At 38.4% G+C, this 18,679-nt stretch overlaps 1 protein-coding gene and 1 non-coding gene across 2 annotated transcripts in view; one reads left to right on the plus strand and one right to left on the minus strand.

Moving 5' to 3' along the window:
- Window positions 1-18,679, minus strand: part of LOC107620518 (alcohol dehydrogenase 1-like) — a 73,128-nt gene that overhangs the window by 42,546 nt on the left and 11,903 nt on the right. The window lies entirely within an intron of this gene.
- On the plus strand, window positions 3,392-3,499 carry LOC148579705 (small nucleolar RNA R71). Its single transcript, XR_015895605.1, has one exon. It is a non-coding gene; the product is annotated as a small nucleolar RNA R71 (small nucleolar RNA).

Genomic DNA, 18,679 nt, shown 5'->3' on the forward strand with positions numbered 1-18,679 from the left:
TCAATCCCAGCTGAATTGCATAGGTGACAGATGAGGTGAGGAAAGGCTAACCTTGCCAAAGTGGAGGACTTGTCAGCCACCTTGTAGAGTTCTTGGGGTATAATCTCATGAACTTCCACTTCCTCCCCAATCATGATACTATGGATCATGATGGCCCGGTTTACAGTAACTTCAGACCGGTTGCTAGTAGGGATAATTGAGCGTTGAATAAACTCCAACCATCCTCTAGCTACAGGCTTAAGGTCTGGTCTTCTCAATTGAACCGGCTTGCCTCTTGAGTCAACTTTCCATTGAACTCCTTCTACACATATGTCCATGAGAACTTGGTCCAACCTTTGATCAAAGTTGACCCTTCTAGTGTAGGGGCATGCGTTTTCTTGTATCATTGGCAAGTTGAACGCCAACCTTACATTTTTCGGACTGAAATCTAAGTATTTCCCCCGAACCATGGTAAGCCAATTCTTTGGATTCGGGTTCACACTTTGATCATGGTTTCTACTGATCCATGCATTTGCATAGAACTCTTAAACCATTAAGATCCCAACTTGTTGAATAGGATTAGAGAGAACTTCCCATCCTATTCTTCTAATCTCTTGTCGGATCTCCGGATATTCGCTCTTTTTGAGCTTGAAAGGAACCTCAGGGATCACTTTTTTCTTGGCCACAACTTCATAGAAGTGGTCTTGATGGACCTTTGAGATGAATCTCTCCATCTCTCATGACTCAGAGGTGGAAGCAATTGCCTTCCCTTTTCTCTTTCTTGAGGTTTCTCTGGCCTTAGGTGCCATTAATGGTTATGAAAAAACAAAAAGCAATGCTTTTACCACACCAAACTTAAAATGTTTGCTCGTCCCCGAGCAAAAGAAGAAAGAAAGAAGGAGAAGAAGAAGAGAAATGGAGGAGAGGGAGAGAGGTGTGTATTCGGCCAAGGGGAAGAAGAAAGGGTTGTGTTGTGTGAAAATGAAGAAGAAATGAGGGGTTTATATAGGAGTGGGGGGGTTTAGGGTTCGGCCATTAGGGTTGGGTTTGGGAGGGAAAAAAATTTAAATTTTTGAGGTAGGTGGGGTTTATGGGGAAGAGTGGAGGGATGTGAGTGGTTAAGAGGTGATGGGGGAAGAGTGATTGAGGTGTTGGTGAAGGGTATTTGGGGAAGAGGGTTATAAAAAGGTGTGAATAGGAGAGAAGAAGAGGTGGGGTAGGTGGGATCCTGTAGGGTCCACAGATCCTGAGGGGATCCTGTGGGATCCACAGATCCAGTGGGGTCAAGGACTTAACATCCCTGCTCCAATTAGGTGTGTAAAACGCCCTTAGCATGCATGTCTGGTGTTAAACGCCAGCTTGCTGCTTGTTTTTGGCGTTAAACGCCCAAATGTAGCCTGTTTTTGGCGTTTAACGCCACTTCCATGCTCTGTTCTAGCGTTAAACGCCAATCTGGTGCTTGTTTCTGGCGTTTAACGCCAGCTTGATGCTTCTTTCTGGCGTTAAACGCCAGTTTGATGCTTCTTACTGGCGTTTAAATGCTAGTAAGTTCTTCCTCCAGGGTGAGCTATTTTTAAAGCTGTTTTTCATTCTGTTTTTGATTTTTCAGTAGTTTTTATGACTACACATGATCATCAACCTAAAAAAACATAAAATAACAATAGAAAATAAATAGATATAATTAAATAACATTGGGTTGCCTCCCAACAAGTGCTTTTTTAATGTCAATAGCTTGACAGTGAGCTCTCATGGAGCCTCACAGATGTTCAGAGCATTGTTGGGACCTCCCAACACCAAACTTAGAGTTTGAATGTGGGGGTTCAACACCAAACTTAGAGTTTGACTGTGGGGGCTTTGGTTGACTCTGCAGTGAGAGAAGCTTTTCATGCTTACTCTCCATGGTTACAGAAAGAGATCCTTGAGTTTTAAACACAAGGTTGTCCTCATTCAGTTAAAGGACCAATTCTCCTCTGTCCACATCAATCACAGCTCTTGATGTGGTTAGGAACGGTCTTCCAAGGATGATGGATTCATCCTCATCCTTCCCAGTGTCTAGGATTATGAAATCAGCAGGGATATAAAGGCCTTCAACCTTTACTAGCACATCCTCTACTAGTCCATAAGCTTGTTTTCTTGAGTTGTCTGCCATCTCTAAAGAGATTCTGGCAGCTTGTACCTCAAAGATCCCAAGTTTCTCCATTACAGAGAGTGGCATAAGATTTATTCCTAACTCCAGGTCACACAGAGCCTTCTCAAAGGTCATGGTGCCTATGTTACAGGGAATTAGGAATTTACCAGGATCCTGTTTCTTTTGAGGTAGAATTTGCTGAACCAAGGCATTTAGTTCCTTGATGAGCAATGGAGGTTCATCCTCCCAAGTCTCATTACCAAATAATTTGGCATTCAGCTTCATGATTGCTCCTAAATATTGAGCAACTTGCTCTTCAGGAATGTCTTCATCTTCTTCAGAAGATGAATAGTCATCAGAGCTCATGAATGGTAAAAGGAGGTTCAATGGAATCTCTATGGTCTCTAGACGAGCCTCAGATTCCTTTGGTTCCTCAAAGAGAAACTCCTTATTGGTCACTGAACGTCCCAGGAGGTCTTCCTCACTAGGGTTCACGTCCTCCTCCTCCTCTTTGGGTTCGGCCACAAGTAAGGTAATGGCCTTGCACTCTCTTTTTGGATTCTCTTCTGTATTGCTTGGGAGAGTACTAGGAGGTGTTTCAGTGACTCTTTTACTCAGCTGGCCCACTTGTGCCTCCAAATTTCTAATAGAGGACCTTGTTTCATTCATGAAACTTAAAGTGGCCTTAGATAGATCAGAGACTATATTTGCTAAGCTAGATAGATTCTGCTCAGAATTCTCTGTCTGTTGCTGAGTGGATGATGGGAAAGGCTTGCTATTGCTAAAACTGTTTCTTCCACCATTATTAAAGCCTTGTTGAGGCTTTTGTTGATCCTTCCATGAGAAATTTGGATGATTTCTCCATGAGGGATTATAGGTGTTTCCATAGGGTTCACCCATGTAATTCATCTCTGCTTTTGCAGGGTTCTCAGGATCATAAGCTTCTTCTTCAAAAGATGCCTCTTGAGTACTGTTGGATGCAGCTTGCAATCCATTCAGACTCTGAGAAATCATATTGACTTGCTAAGTCAATATTTTATTTTAAGCCAATATGGCATTCAGAGTATCAATTTCAATAACTCCCTTCCTTTGAGGCGTCCCATTACTCACAGGATTCCTTTCAGAAGTGTACATGAACTGGTTATTTGCAACCATGTCAATGAGTCCTTGTGCTTCTGCAGGCACTTTCTTTAGGTGAATGGATCCACCTGCAGAATGGTCCAATGACATCTTTGATAATTCAGACAGACCATCATAGAATATATCCAAGATGGTCCATTCTGAAAGCATGTCAGAAGGCCACTTTTTGGTCAGTTGCTTGTATCTCTCCCAAGCTTCATAGAGGGATTCACCTTCTTTCTGTTTAAAGGTTTGAACATCCACTCTAAGCTTGATAAGCTTTTGAGGAGGAAAGAACTTGGCTATGAAAGTTGTGACCAGCTTATCCCAAGAGTTCAAGCTATCTTTAGGTTGAAAGTCCAACCATATTCTAGCTTTATCTCTTACAACAAACGGGAAAAGCATAAGCATGTAGACCTCGGAGTCAACCCCATTGGTCTTAACAGTATCACAGATCTGCAAGAATTCAGTTAAGAACTGAAAAGGATCTTCTGATGGAAGTCCATGAAACTTTTAATTCTGTTGCATCAGAGAAACTAATTGAGGCTTTAGCTCAAAATTGTTTGCTCCAATGGCAGGGATTGAGATGCTTCTTCCATGTAAATTGGAATTTGGTGTAGTAAAGTCACCAAGCATCTTCCTTGCATCTCCACCATTGTTATTATTTTCGGCCATCTCTACTTCTTTTTCGAAAATTTCAGTAAAGTCCTCTTCAGAGTGTTGTGTTTTAGCTTCTCTTAGCTTCCTCTTCAGAGTCCTTTCAGGTTCCGGATCAGCTTCAACAAGAATGTTCTTGTCCTTGCTCCTGCTCATATGAAAAAGAAAGAAACAGAAAATAATAGGGATCCTCTTTGCCACAGTAGAGAGGTCCCTTTATGTGAGTAGAAGAGAAGAAAAAGAATTCGAACACAGAAAGAGGGAGAGGGTTCGAATTTTTAAGAATAAGATAAGTGTTAGTAGATAAATAAAATAATTAGAAGGAGATGAGAGGGAGAAGAATTCGAAAATTAGAAGAAGAAAAAAAGAAAAATATTTTTGTTTTTATTTTATTTATTAATTAGTATTCGAAAAAGTTAGAAGAAACAATTAATTAATTAAAAAGATTTTTAAAAAAAAAGAGGGAGGTGATTTTCGAAAATTAGGAGAGAGAAAAGTGGTTAGGTGGTTTTGAAAAAGATATGATTGAAATAGTAAACTTTTAAAATCAAACAAAAAGTTAAGTGGTTAATTGAAAAAGATTTGAAAATCAAATTTGAAAAAGATAAGAAGTTGGAAAAGATTTTGAAATTGATTTTGAAAAATATGTGATTGAAATTTATTGTGAAAAAGATTTGAAAAAGAAATTTAAAAATATTTGATTTTTAAAATTAAAGTTGATTACTTGACTAACAAGAAACAAAAAGATATGATTTTAAATTTTAAAAATTGAACCTTTCTTAATAGGCAAGTAACAACTTGAGATTTTTGAATCAAAATATTAAAAGTTAGTATTAATTCCTGATAATATGAGATAAAAATAAGAAAAAGATTTTGAAATTCAATTTTTTTAAAAAAAAATTCGAAAATATGTAAAAATAAATGAAAAAGATTTTATTTTTGAAAAAGATTTGCAAAAGATAGAATTTTTAAATTGAAAATTTGACTTGACTCATAAGAAACAATTAAATTTAAAAAATTTTTTATCAAATCAAATTTTCAAAAATTATGAGTGAAATAAGGAAAAGATTTTTTTTTATTTTTGAATTTTAATGATGAGAGAGAAAAATATCAAAAAGACTCAATGCATGAAAATTTTGGATCAAAATAAATGATGCATGCAAGAACACTATGAATGTCAAGATGAACACCAAGAACACTTTGAATGTCAAGATGAACACCAAAAACTTATTTTTGAAAATTTTTAAGAAAAGAAAAACATGCAAGACACCAAGCTTAAAAATTTTTAATATTGAGACACTAACAAATTGAAAATGCATATGAAAAATAAGAAAAGATGCAAAACAAGAAAAATTAAAGATCAAACATAGAAAATCATCAAGAACAACCTGAAGATCATGAAGAACTGGTGCACGAAATCACAATCACACTTTTGCAATTCCGCACAACTAACCAGCAAGTGCACTGGGTCGTCCAAGTAATACCTTACATGAGTAAGGGTCGATCCCACGGAGATTGTCGGCTTGAAGCAAGCTATGGTTATCTTGTAACTCTTAGTCAGGATATTTATAATTCTCATATTTAATTGTAAAAAGTAAAAGAACATGAAATAAATTTCCTACTGTCTTCTTCTTCACGCACACAAGGCTCCTTCCATGGCAAGCTGTATGTTGGTGGATCACCATTGTCAATGGCCACCATCCGTCCTCTCAGTGAAAATGGTCCAAATGCGCTGTCACTGCACGGCTAATCATCTGTCGGTTCTCACTCATGCTGGAATAGGATCCATTGATCCTTTTGCGTCTGTCACTACGCCCAGCACTTGCGAATTTGAAGCTCGTCACAGTCATCCCTTCCCAGATTCTACTCGGAATACCACAGACAAGGTTTAGACTTTCCGGATCTCAAGAATGGCTGCCAATAATTCTAGCTTATACCACGAAGACTCTGATCTGAATCAGGAGGCTAAGAAATAAGCACTCAGTCTAAGGTAGAATGGAGGTGGTTGTCAGGCACACGTTCATAGGTTGAGAATGGTGATGAGTGTCACGGATCATCATATTCATTAAGTTGAAGTGCGAGTGAATATCTTAGAATAGAAACAAGCGTGATTGAATGGAAAACAGTAGTAATTGCATTAATTCATCAAAACACAGCAGAGCTCCTCACCCCCAACCATGGGGTTTAGAGACTCATGCCGTAGAAGATACAATATAAAACGTGTAGTGTGTCATGAGGTACCAAATGAATCACTAAAAGTAGTTTTTATAATAAACTAGTGACCTAGGGTTACAGAAAATGAGTAAGCTAGAATAGTTAGTGTAGAAATCCACTTCCGAGGCCCACTTGGTGTGTGTTTGGGCTGAGCATTGAAGCTTTCACGTGTAGAGACCTTTCTTGGAGTTAAACGCCAGCTTTTGTGCCATTTTGGGCGTTTAACTTCAGCTTTCATGCCAGTTCTGGCGTTTTGACGCCAGAATTTCTATGCTGAGTTGTAACGCCGGTTTGGGCCATCAAATCTCGGGTAAAGTATGGACTATTATATATTTCTGGAAAGCCCAGGATGTCTACTTTCCTACGCAATTGAGAGCGCGCCAATTGGGTTTCTGTAGCTCCAGAAAATTTACTTCGAGTGCAGAGAAGTCAGAATCCAACAGCATCTGTAGTCCTTTTTCAGCCTCTAAATCAGATTTTTGCTCAGGTCCCTCAATTTCAGCCAGAAAATACCTGAAATCATAGAAAAACACACAAACTCATAGTAAAGTCCAGAAATGTGATTTTTATTTAAAAACTAATAAAAACATAATAAAAACTAACTAAAACATACTAAAAACATACTAAAAACAATACCAAAAAGCGTATAAATTATCCGCTCATCACAACACCAAACTTAAATTGTTGCTTGTCCCCAAGCAACTGAAAATCAAATAGGATGAAAATAATAGAATATACAATGAATTCCAAAAACATCTATGAAGATCAGTCTTAATTAGATGAGCGGGGCTATTAGCTTTTTGCTTCTGAACAGTTTTGGCATCTCACTTTATCCTTTGAAGTTCAGAATGATTGGCATCTATAGGAACTTAGAATTCAGATAGTGTTATTGATTCTCCTAGTTCAGTATGTTGATTCTTGAACACAGCTACTTTATGAGTCTTGGCCGTGACCCTAAGCATTTTGTTTTCTAATATTACCACCGGATACATAAATGCCACAAACACATAACTGGGTGAACCTTTTCAGATTGTGACTCAGCTTTGCTAGAGTCCCCAATTAGAGGTGTCCAAAGCTCTTAAGCACACTCGTTTTTGCTTTGGACCACGACTTTAACCGCTCAGCCTCAAGCTTTCACTTGACACCTTCACGCCACAAGCACATGGTTAGGGACAGCTTGGTTCAGCCGCTTAGGCCAGGATTTTATTCCTGTGGGCCCTCCTATCCACTGATGCTCAAAGCCTTGGATCCCTTTTTTATTTCACCCTTGCCTTTTGGTTTAAAGGGCTATTGGCTTTTTCTGCTTTCTTTTTCTTTTTCTTTCTTTCTCCTTTTTGTTGCTTCTTTTTCTTGCTTCCAGAATCATTTTTATGATTTTTCAGATCATCAATAACATTTCTCCTTTTCCATTATTCTTTCAAGAGTCAATATTTTTAACATTCATAAACAACAATATCAAAAATATGCACTGTTCAAGCATTCATTCAGAAAAACAAAAAGTATTGCCACCACATCAAAATAATTAATCTGTTTTAAAATTCGAAATTCATGCACTTCTTTTTCTTTTTGCAATTAAAAACTTTTTTTTTCATTTAAGAAAGGTGATGGATTCATAGGACATTCATAACTTTAAGACATAAACTTTAAATTTTATTAATCATGGAATGAAAATAAGACTCAAAAATAAATATAAGAGCAAACCAATAATAATAGAAGACAAAAAATTAAAAACAGAAAAATAAATGACTCTTAAAATAGATTCCTAATAATAAAGGTTATCACAGAGTTAGGACTCAACAATCTTGATTTTGAGCAGTGGATGTTCCTTCAGTCTGTGGGGTGTTTGGTCCTTCAAGGTAGAGCTTCTGGCGCTTCAGCTCCTGTAGCTCACGCCCCTGCTTCTCTTGTTCCTTCAGCAGCTTACAGAGCATGCAGTTTTGATTCTGCTATTCTTCCTTAAGTTGATCCACAGCTTCTTGCAGCTTGGTGATAGATGCTTCTAGGCGGGTCCTGTAGTCAATTTCAAGAATTTCTAGGAGGAACTCCTGCGCCCTCCTCTTGATGGAGTTGTCTTGCACTTGTTGTCCTTCCATTGACTTCTTGGTGATTGGATATTCGATTGGGATGAATTTATCTACTCCCATCCTCACCCCAGCATTTTTACATAGCAGAGAAATTAAGCTTGGGTATGACAGTTTGACTTCAGTGGAGTTCTTGTTTGCAATTGTGTAAATCTCACAAGAAATCAGATGATGAATCTCCACTTTGTTTCCCAGCATAATACAATGAATCATTACCGCTCTTTTGACAGTGACCTTAGAGCGGTTGCTAGTGGGCAGTATGGAACGCCCAATGAAGTCCAACCAGTCTCTTGCAACTGGTTTGAGATCTCCTCTCTTGAGTTGGTTTGGGACACCTTTTGAATTAGTTATCCACTTAGTTCCAGGGAGGCATATGTCCTTTAGAACTTGATCCAACCCCTTATCTTCTCTCACCATTCTCCTATTAAAGGATTCTAGATCATCTTGTAGTTGAGGCAATTTGAAGACCTCTCTTATTTTGTCCAGATAGAAGTAAATAATCCTTCCTCTGACCATGGTTTTGTAGGTATGAAAGGCGGTTCCAGTTATTCTCTGCTTATCTGTTAGCCACAGATTTGAATAGAACTCTTGAACCATGTTTCTTCCAACCCTTGTTTCAGGATTAGCTAGAATTTTCCAACCTTTGTTTCGAATTTGCTCTTGGATCTCCGGATATTCATCTTCTTTCAAATTGAATTTAACTTTCGAGATCACTGATCTTAGACCCATTATTTTATGGTAATGGTATGCATGTTCTTTGGTGAAGAACCTCTCTTGATTCCAAAGACTCTTTGGAGTATTCTCTTTCTTGCCTCTTGAATTGGTTTGTTTTCCCTTAGGAGCCATGATCTTGATGAGTCTTAGCTCAGTGATCACGGAAAAACACACCAAACTTAGAGGTTTGCTTGCCCTCAAGCAAAAGAAAGGAAAGGGAAGAGTGAGAAGGAGAGGCAAATTCGAATGGTGGAGAGGAGGGGATAGCCGGACGTGTATTTATAAGAGGAGGGGAGGGATTTCAAAAATTTTGAAAGAGATATGACATAAAGATATGATTGGTGGAAGAAAATAAAATCATGATATGAAAAAGATGAGATTTTTAATTGAAAAAGATATAAAGCAGTTAAATCTGAAAATTTGTTTATGCATCTAAGAAATAAGAGATGATATGATTAGTTTGAAAAGATTTGGAAAGAAATTGAAAAGATACTTGAGTTTTTGAAGAAGATTTGGGAAGGATTTGAAAGAAATTTGAAAAGAGATTTAGAAAATTGTTGAATTTTTGAAAAATTGAGGATGAATGATGCAAATTTGAAACATGTTTATGCAGAAAATTATGAGTCAAAACATAAAAATTTGAAAAATTTTGAAGTGGAAAACAAAATCCTCTCCCCCTGTCTTTCTGGCGTTAAACGCCCAGAATGGTATCCATTCTGGCGTTTAACGCCCATAAGTTGGCCATTGTGGGAGTTTAACGCCCAGCCAGGTACCCTGGCTGGCGTTAAACGCCAGAAATCCTTTGCTACTGGGCATTTTTCTGAATGCCCAGGATGCTGCAATTCTGGCGTTAAACAACTAGAATGGTACCCATTCTGGCGTTTAACGCCCAAAATGGTACCTTTACTGGCGTTAAACGCCCAGAATGGTACCCATTCTGGCGTTTAACGCCCAAAATGCTCTTTACTGGCATTTTCTTGCCAGTGAGCTCCTTTTCTCTGCTTTTTTTTGCTGAATCCTTCTGTAACTCTATGAATTCCTTCAATTTTGATGATTAATATTTGAAGAAAATTTATATCAAACTTCTACAAGTATTACTTAAAACAAATAACTTGCGAATGGCTGGGTTGCCTCCCAGCAAGCACTTCTTTATTGTCTTTAGCTAGACCTTGACTGAGCTTTATTCAAGCCTCGGTTTTGAGCATTCTTGCTCAAAATTGCTTTCAAGTTAATGTTTAATTCTCTGTCCATTAACAATAAACTTTTTATCATATTCAAAATCCTGAAGCTCAACATATCCATATGGTGACACACTTGTGATCACATATGGTCCCCTCCACCAGGATTTCAATTTTCCGGGGAATAGTCTGAGCCTAGAGTTGAAGAGCAAAACCTTCTGTCCTAGTTCAAAAACTCTAGATGACAGTTTCTTTTCATGCCACTTTTTTGCTTTCTCCTTATAAATTTTAGCATTTTCAAAAGCATTAAGTCTGAATTCCTCTAACTCATTCAGCTGGAGCAATCTTTTCTCTCCAACTAACTTAGCATCCAGGTTTAGGAATCTGGTTGCCCAGTAGGCCTTATGTTCCAGTTCCACGGGCAAATGACAGGCCTTGCCATACACAAGCTGGTATGGAGAGGTTCCTATAGGAGTCTTGAATGCTGTTCTGTATGCCCACAGAGCATCATCCAAGCTTTTTGTCCAATCCTTTCTACGGGCAATTACAGTCCGTTCCAGGATTCTTTTTAGTTCTCTATTAGAGACTTCAGCCTGCCCATTTGTCTGTGGGTGATATGGAGTTGCTACTTTGTGGCTAATTCCATATCGGACCATAGCAGAGTATAGTTGTTTGTTGCAGAAATGAGTGCCCCCGTCACTGATTAGTACTCTGGGGACGCCAAATCTGCTGAAGATATGTTTCTGAAGGAACTTCAGCACTGTCTTAGTATCATTAGTGGGTGTGGCAATTGCTTCTACCCACTTAGATACGTAGTCTACTACCACCAGAATGTACGTGTTTGAGTATGATGGTGGGAAGGGACCCATGAAGTCAATACCCCATACATCAAACAACTCAATCTCTAAGATCCCTTGTTAAGGCATGGCATAACCATGAGGTAAGTTACCAGCTCTTTGGCAACTGTCACAGTTACGCACAAACTCTCGGGTATCTCTATAGAGAGTAGGCCAGTAGAAGCCACATTGGAGGACCTTAGTGGCTGTTCACTCACCTCCGAAATGTCCTCCATACTGTGATCCATGGCAATGCCATAGGATCTTCTGTGCCTCTTCTCTGGGTACGCATCTGTGGATCATTCCGTCTGCACATCTCTTAAAGAGATATGGTTCATCCCATAAGTAGTACTTTGCATCTGAAATTAGTTTTTTCGTCTGCACCCTGCTGTACTCTTTGGGTATGAACCTCACAGCTTTATAATTCACAATGTCTGCAAACCATGGTGCTTCCTGAATGGCGAAAAGTTGTTCATCCGGAAAGGTTTCAGAGATCTCAGTAGGAGGGAGGGACGCCCCTGCTACTGGTTCTATCCAGGACAGGTGATCAGCTACCTTGTTCTCTATCCCTTTTCTGTCTCTTATTTCTATATCAAACTCTTGCAAAAGCAACACCCATCTTATGAGCTTGGGTTTTGAATCCTGCTTTGTGAGTAGGTATTTAAGAGCAGCATGGTCAGTATACACAATCACTTTTGAACCTACTAAATAGGATCTAAACTTGTCAATGGCATAAACCACTGCAAGTAACTCTTTTTCTGTGGTTGTGTAATTCTTCTGTGCATCATTTAAAACACGGCGAGCATAGTAAATGACGTGCAGAAGCTTGTTATGCCTCTGTCCCAATACTGCACCAATAGCATGGTCACTGGCATCACACGTTAGTTCGAATGGTAATGTCCAGTCTGGTGCAGAGATGACTGGTGCTGTGACCAGCTTAGCTTTCAGGGTTTCAAACGCTTGCAGACACTCTGTGTCAAACACAAATGGCATATCAGTAGCTAGCAGATTGCTCAGAGGTTTTGCAATTTTTTAAAAATCCTTTATAAACCTCCTGTAGAATCTTGCATGTCCCAGAAAGCTTCTGATTACCTTTACATTAGCAGGTGGTGGTAATTTTTCAATTACCTCTACCTTAGCTTGATCCACCTCTATTCTTTTGTTCGAAATTTTATGCCCAAGGACAATTCCTTCAGTCACCATAAAGTGACATTTTTCCCAGTTTAAAACCAGGTTAGTCTCTTGGCACATTTTCAGAACAAGTCCTAGATAATCAAGACAGGAGCTGAATGAGTCTCCAAATACTGAGAAGTCATCCATGAAGACTTCTAGAAATTTTTCCACCATATCAGAGAAAATAGAGAGCATACATCTCTGAAAGGTTGCCGGTGCATTGCACAGACCAAAAGGCATCCTTCTGTATGCGAATACTCCAGATGCACATGTGAATGCTGTTTTCTCTTGGTCTTGAAGATCCACTGCAATTTGGTTGTAACCTGAATAGCCATCCAAAAAGCAGTAATAATCATGACCTTCTAGTCTCTCTAGCATCTGATCTATGAATGGTAAAGGAAAATGATCCTTTCTGGTGGCTGTATTGAGCCTTCTGTAGTCAATACACATACGCCATCCTGTAACTGTTCTTGTAGGAACCAGTTCATTCTTTTCATTATGAACCACTGTCATGCCTCCCTTCTTAGGGACAACATGGATAGGGCTCACCCAGGGGCTATCAGAAATAGGATAAATAATCCCAGCCTCTAGTAACTTAGTGACCTCTTTCTGCACCACCTCCTTCATGGCTGGATTTAGCCGCCTCTGTGGTTGAACCACTGGCTTAGCATCATCCTCCAATTGGACCTTGTGCATGCATCTTGCTGGGCTAATGCCCTTAAGATCACTTATGGACCACCCAAGACTTGTCTTGTGTGTCCTCAGCACCTGAATTAGTGCTTTCTCTTCCTGTGGATTTAAAGCGGAGCTTATGATCATCGAAAAAGTGTCACTTTCTCCCAGAAATGCATATTTCAAGGATGGTGGTAGTGGTTTGAGCTCGGGTTTAGGAGGCTTATCCTCTTCCTGAGGAATTTTCAGAGGTTCTTTTATTTCCTCTGGTTCCTCCAGATCAGGCTGAACAGCTTTAAAGATGTCCTCTAGCTCTGATTCAAGACTCTCAGTCATATTGATCTCTTTCACCAAGGAGTCAATAATATTAACGCTCATGCAATCATTTGATTTATCTGGATGCTGCATAGCTTTGACAACATTTAACTTGAACTCATCCTCATTGACTCTCAGGGTCACTTCCCCTTTTTGGACATCAATGAGAGTTCGTCCAGTTGCTAGGAAAGATCTTCCTAAAATTAGAGTTTCACTCTTGTGCTCCTCCATTTCCAACACTACAAAGTCAGTGGGAAAGGCAAATGGCCCAACCTTGACAATCATGTCCTCAATGATGCCTGATGGGTATTTAATGGAGCCATCAGCAAGTTGAAGACATATCCGGGTTGGTTTGACTTCTTCGGTCAAGCCAAGCTTTCTGATAGTAAATACAGGTATTAGATTGATACTTGCTCCAAGGTCACATAGAGCTGTCTTGGTACAAGTACCTTCTAATGTGCACGGTATCATAAAGCTTCCTGGATCTTTAAGCTTCTCTGGTAAGCTTTTCAGAATGACTGCACTGTATTCTTCAGTGAGAAATACCTTTTCAGTTTCTCTCCAATCCTTCTTATGACTTAAGATCTCTTTCATGAACTTAGCATAAGAGGGTATTTGCTCAAGTGCCTCTGCAAATGGGATCTTTATCTCAAGAGTCCTGAGATAGTCTGCAAAGCGGGCAGATTTTTATCCTGCTCCGCTTGGCGGAGTTTCTGAGAATAAGGCATCTTGGCTTTATATTCCTCAACCTTAGTTGCTGCAGGTTTATTCCCTACAGAGGTGGTTGGAGAAACCTTCTTAGAGGGGTTACTATCAGCACTTGCAGGTGTCTGATCCCTCATTGGCGTTTGAACGCCAGGATTGGGTGCTGAATGGGCATTTAACGCCAGCTTCCCACCCTTTTTTGGCGTTTGAATGCTAGAACTGGGCAAGGAATGGGCGTTCAACGCCAGTTTTTCTCCCTTTTCTGGCGTTTGAATGCCAGAAGTGGGCATCCACTGGGCGTTTAACGCCAACTTTTCACCCCTTTCTGGCGTTTGAACGCCAAAATTATTCCTCTCTGGGCTCTTGCTGTTCTCAGAGGGAATTTGGGCAGTGGTTTGGTTATCCTCTGTCAGTTGTTCCTTTCTTGGTTTTCTGCTACTTTGAGCTGAATTATTCAATATCTTCCCGCTCCTTAGTTTAACAGCTTGGAATTCTTCTGTTATCTGTTTAGATAGCTGCTGTCTTGTCTGATTCAATTGTGCTTCTATATTCTTGTTAGCATTTTTAGTGTCTTGGAGCAACTCCTTAAATTCTGCTAATTGTTTTGTCATAAGGAGTAATTGCTCATTAAGTTCAACAATCTGTTCTTGAGGATTAGGATCAGTAGTTACTGCCATAGCCTCTTCTTTTATGGAGGCCTCATTGCTTGAGTACAGATGTTGATTTCTAGCAAATGTATCTATGAGTTCTTGAGCCTCTTCAATCATCTTTCTCATGTATATAGATCCACCAGCTGAGTAGTCTAGAGACATTTGAGCTCTTTCTGTAAGCCCATAGTAAAAGATGTCTAACTGTACCCACTCTGAAAATATTTCAGAGGGGCATTTCCTTAGCATCCCTCTGTACCTCTCCCAGGCATTATAAAGGGATTCATGATCCTCTTGTTTAAAGCCTTGGATGTCCAGCCTCAGCTGTGTCATCCTTTTTAGAGGGTAGAATTGATTCAGAAATTTGTCTGATAACTGTCTCCATGTTTTTATGCTTGCTGTGGGTTGGTTATTTAACCACCTCTTAGCTTGATCTTTTACAGCAAATAGAAACAGTAATAATCTGTAGACATCCTAATCCACTTCTTTATCACGTACTGTGTCAGCAATTTGTAAGAACTGTGCCAAAAACTCAGTAGGTTCTTCCTGTGGAAGACCGGAATACTGGCAATTTTGCTGCACCATGATAATGAGCTAAGGATTTAGCTCAAAACTGCTTGCTTTGATGGGAGGTATACAGATGCTACACCCATATGCAGCTGTAATGGGGTTAGCATATGACCCCAGAGTCCTTCTGGACTGTTCATTTCCACTTATGTCCATGATGGAGAAAAGGGAATTGATATGAATTGCAATTAAATTATATTTTAAAATTTTTTTTATTTTATTTAATTAAAAGTAACCGAAAATAAAACAAAATAAATGGGAGATAAAATAAAATTTTCGAAAATTAGAAGAAAATGAAATAAAAGCAAATTGAAAACTAAATTAATTAATTAATTAATTAAAAAGATTTTGGAAAAAGAATGCTTAGTTAATTTCAAAATATGAAAGAGAAAAGTAGTTAGGTAATTTTTTGAAAAAGATTTTGAAATTAGCAGTCAAAAAGATATGATTGAAAATTATTTTGAAAAATATATGATTGAAAAGATATGATTGTAATTTATAAAAAAAAAGATATGATTGAAAAGATATGATTGAAGAAATTAAAAAGTTTGATTTTTGAAAAAGATTTGAAAAGATCAATTTTTGAAATTAGAATTTTGACTTGACTAAAAAAATATATGATTTTGAAAATCTTTGACTAATTTAATGCAAACTTTCGAAATTTATGAGTAAAATAAGGAAAAGATATTTTTTAATTTTTGAATTTTAATGAGGAAAGAGAAAAACAACAAAATGACACTAAACTTAGAAATTTTAGATCAAAACAAAGAGAACAAACAAAAAAACTTTGAATGTCAAGATGAACACCAAGAACACTTTGAAGATCAAGATGAACACCAAGAACAAATTTTTGAAAAATTTTTAAGTAAATAAAAGCACAAGGGACACCAAACTTAAAATTTTTAGAAAATCAAACACAAATTTTCGAAAATTTAAAGGAAAACACAAAGAAGACACCAAACTTAGAATTTTTAAAGATCAAGAAAGAACTAAGAACATGCAAATTCGAAAAATTAAAAGAAAATAAAAGCATGCAATTGACACCAAACTTAAAATATGAAACTAACTCAAATAAAATACTCAAATTTAGTGACTCTAAACCAACAAAAACAAATTATTCCTAATCTAAGCAACAAGATAAACCGTCAGTTGTCCAAACTCGAACAATCCCCGGCAACGGCACCAAAAACTTGGTGCACGAAATCACAATCACACTTTTGCAATTTCCCACAACTAACCAGCAAGTGCACTGGGTCATCCAAGTAATACCTTACGTGAGTAAGGGTCGATCCCATGGAGATTGTCGGCTTGAAGCAAGCTATGGTTATCTTATAACTCTTAGTCAGGATATCAATAATTCTTAGATTTAATTGTAAAAAGTAAAAGAACATGAAATAAATACTTGTTATGCAGTAATGGAGAACAGGTTGAGGTTTTGGAGATGCTCTGTCTTCTGAATCTCTGCTTTCCTACTGTCTTCTTCTTCACGCACGCAAGGCTCCTTCCATGGCAAGCTGTATGTTGGTAGATCACCATTATCAATGGCTACCATCCGTCCTCTCAGTGAAAATGGTCCAAATGCGCTGTCACCGCATGGCTAATCATCTGTCGGTTCTCACTCATGCTGGAATAGGATCCATTGATCCTTTTGCGTCTGTCACTACACCCAGCACTTGCGAGTTTGAAGCTCGTCACAATCATCTCTTCCCAGATCCTACTCGGAATACCACAGATAAGGTTTAGACTTTCCGGATCTCAAGAATGGCTGCCAATAATTCTAGCTTATACCACGAAGACTCTGATCTGAATCAGGAGGCTAAGAGAAAAGCACTCAGTCTAAGGTAGAACGGAGGTGGTTGTCAGGCACGCGTTCATAGGTTGAGAACGGTGATGAGTGTCACGGATCATCATATTCATCAAGTTGAAGTGCGAGCGAATATCTTAGAATAGAAACAAGCGTGATTGAATGGAAAACAGTAGCAATTGTATTAATTCATCAAAAAACAGCAGAGCTCCTCACCCCCAACCATGGGGTTTAGAGACTCATGCCGTAGAAGATACAATATGAAACGTGTAGTGTGTCATGAGGTACCAAATGAATCACTAAAAGTAGTTTTTATAATAAACTAGTGACTTAGGGTTATAGAAAATGAGTAAGCTAGAATAGTTAGTGTAGAAATCCACTTCCGGGACCTACTTGGTGTGTGCTTGGGCTTAGCATTGAAGCTTTCATGTGTAGAGACCTTTCTTGGAGTTAAACGCCAGCTTTTGTGTCAGTTTGGGCGTTTAACTCTAGCTTTCATGCCAGTTCTGGCGTTTTGACGCCAGAATTTCTATGCTGAGTTGTAACGCCGGTTTGGGCCATTAAATCTCAGGAAAAGTATGGATTATTATATATTTCTGGAAAGCCCAGGATGTCTACTTTCTAACGCAATTAAGAGCGCGCCAATTGGGCTTCTGTAGCTACAGAAAATCCACTTCGAGTGTAGGGAGGTCAAAATTCAATAGCATCTGCAGTCCTTTTTCAGCCTCTGAATCAGATTTTTGCTCAGGTCCCTCAATTTCAACCAGAAAATACCTGAAATCACAGAAAAATACACAAACTCATAATAAAGTCCAGAAATGTGATTTTTATTTAAAAACTAATAAAAACATAATAAAAATAAACTAAAATATACTAAAAACATACTAAAAACAATGCCAAAAAGCGTATAAATTATCCGCTCATCAAGAACACATGCATGAGTTTTCGAAATTTTAAAGAAAAATTAAAGGCATGCAATTGACACCAAACTTAAGAATTGACACTATACTCAAACAAGAAACATCAAAATTTTTAGTTTTTATGATTTTATTAATTTTTTTTTTTTTGGTATTTTTCGAAAATTATTTTGGGAAAAACGAAAAAGAAGAAAAATTTTGTTTTTGTATTTTTTGAAAATAAGAAATAAAAAGCTTAAAATTAAAATAAAATTACCTAATCTGAGCAACAAGATGAACCGTCAGTTGTCCAAACTCGAACAATCCCTGGCAACAGCGCCAAAAACTTGGTGTGGGAAATCGTGATCGTTCATTCCTTGGTAACGGCGTTAAAAACTTTATACGCACGTTCATAATCTTAGTTCTTTATCACAACTTTGCACAACTAACCAGAAAGTGCACTGGGTCGTCCAAGTAATAAACCTTACGTCAGTAAGGGTCGATCCCACGGAGATTGTCGGCTTGAAGTAAGCTATGGTCACCTTGTAAATCTCAGTCAGGCGGATTCAATTGGTTATGGTGAATTGGTAATTAAAATATAATTAAAATATAAAATAGGATAGAAATACTTATGTAATTCATTGGTGAGAATTTCAGATAAGCATATGGAGATGCTTAGTTCCTTCTGAATCTCTGCTTTCCTACTGCTTTCATCCAATCCTTCCTACTCCTTTCCATGGCAAGCTTTATGTAGGGCATCACCGTTGTCAATGGCTACTTCCCGTCCTCTCAGTGAAAATGGTCCAAAATGCGCTGTCACCACACGGCTATTCATCTGTCGGTCCTCGATCATACTAGAATAGAATTCAGTAATCCTTTTGTGTCTGTCACTATGCCCAGCACTCGCGAGTTTGAAGCTCGTCACATCCATCCCTTCCCAGATCCTACTCGGAATACCACAGACAAGGTTTAGACTTTCTAGATCTCAAGAATG

The sequence above is a fragment of the Arachis ipaensis genome, chromosome B10 (assembly GCF_059453495.1).
Source record: "Arachis ipaensis isolate K30076 ecotype BB chromosome B10, ASM5945349v1, whole genome shotgun sequence".
NCBI classification, from domain to species: Eukaryota; Viridiplantae; Streptophyta; class Magnoliopsida; order Fabales; family Fabaceae; genus Arachis; species Arachis ipaensis.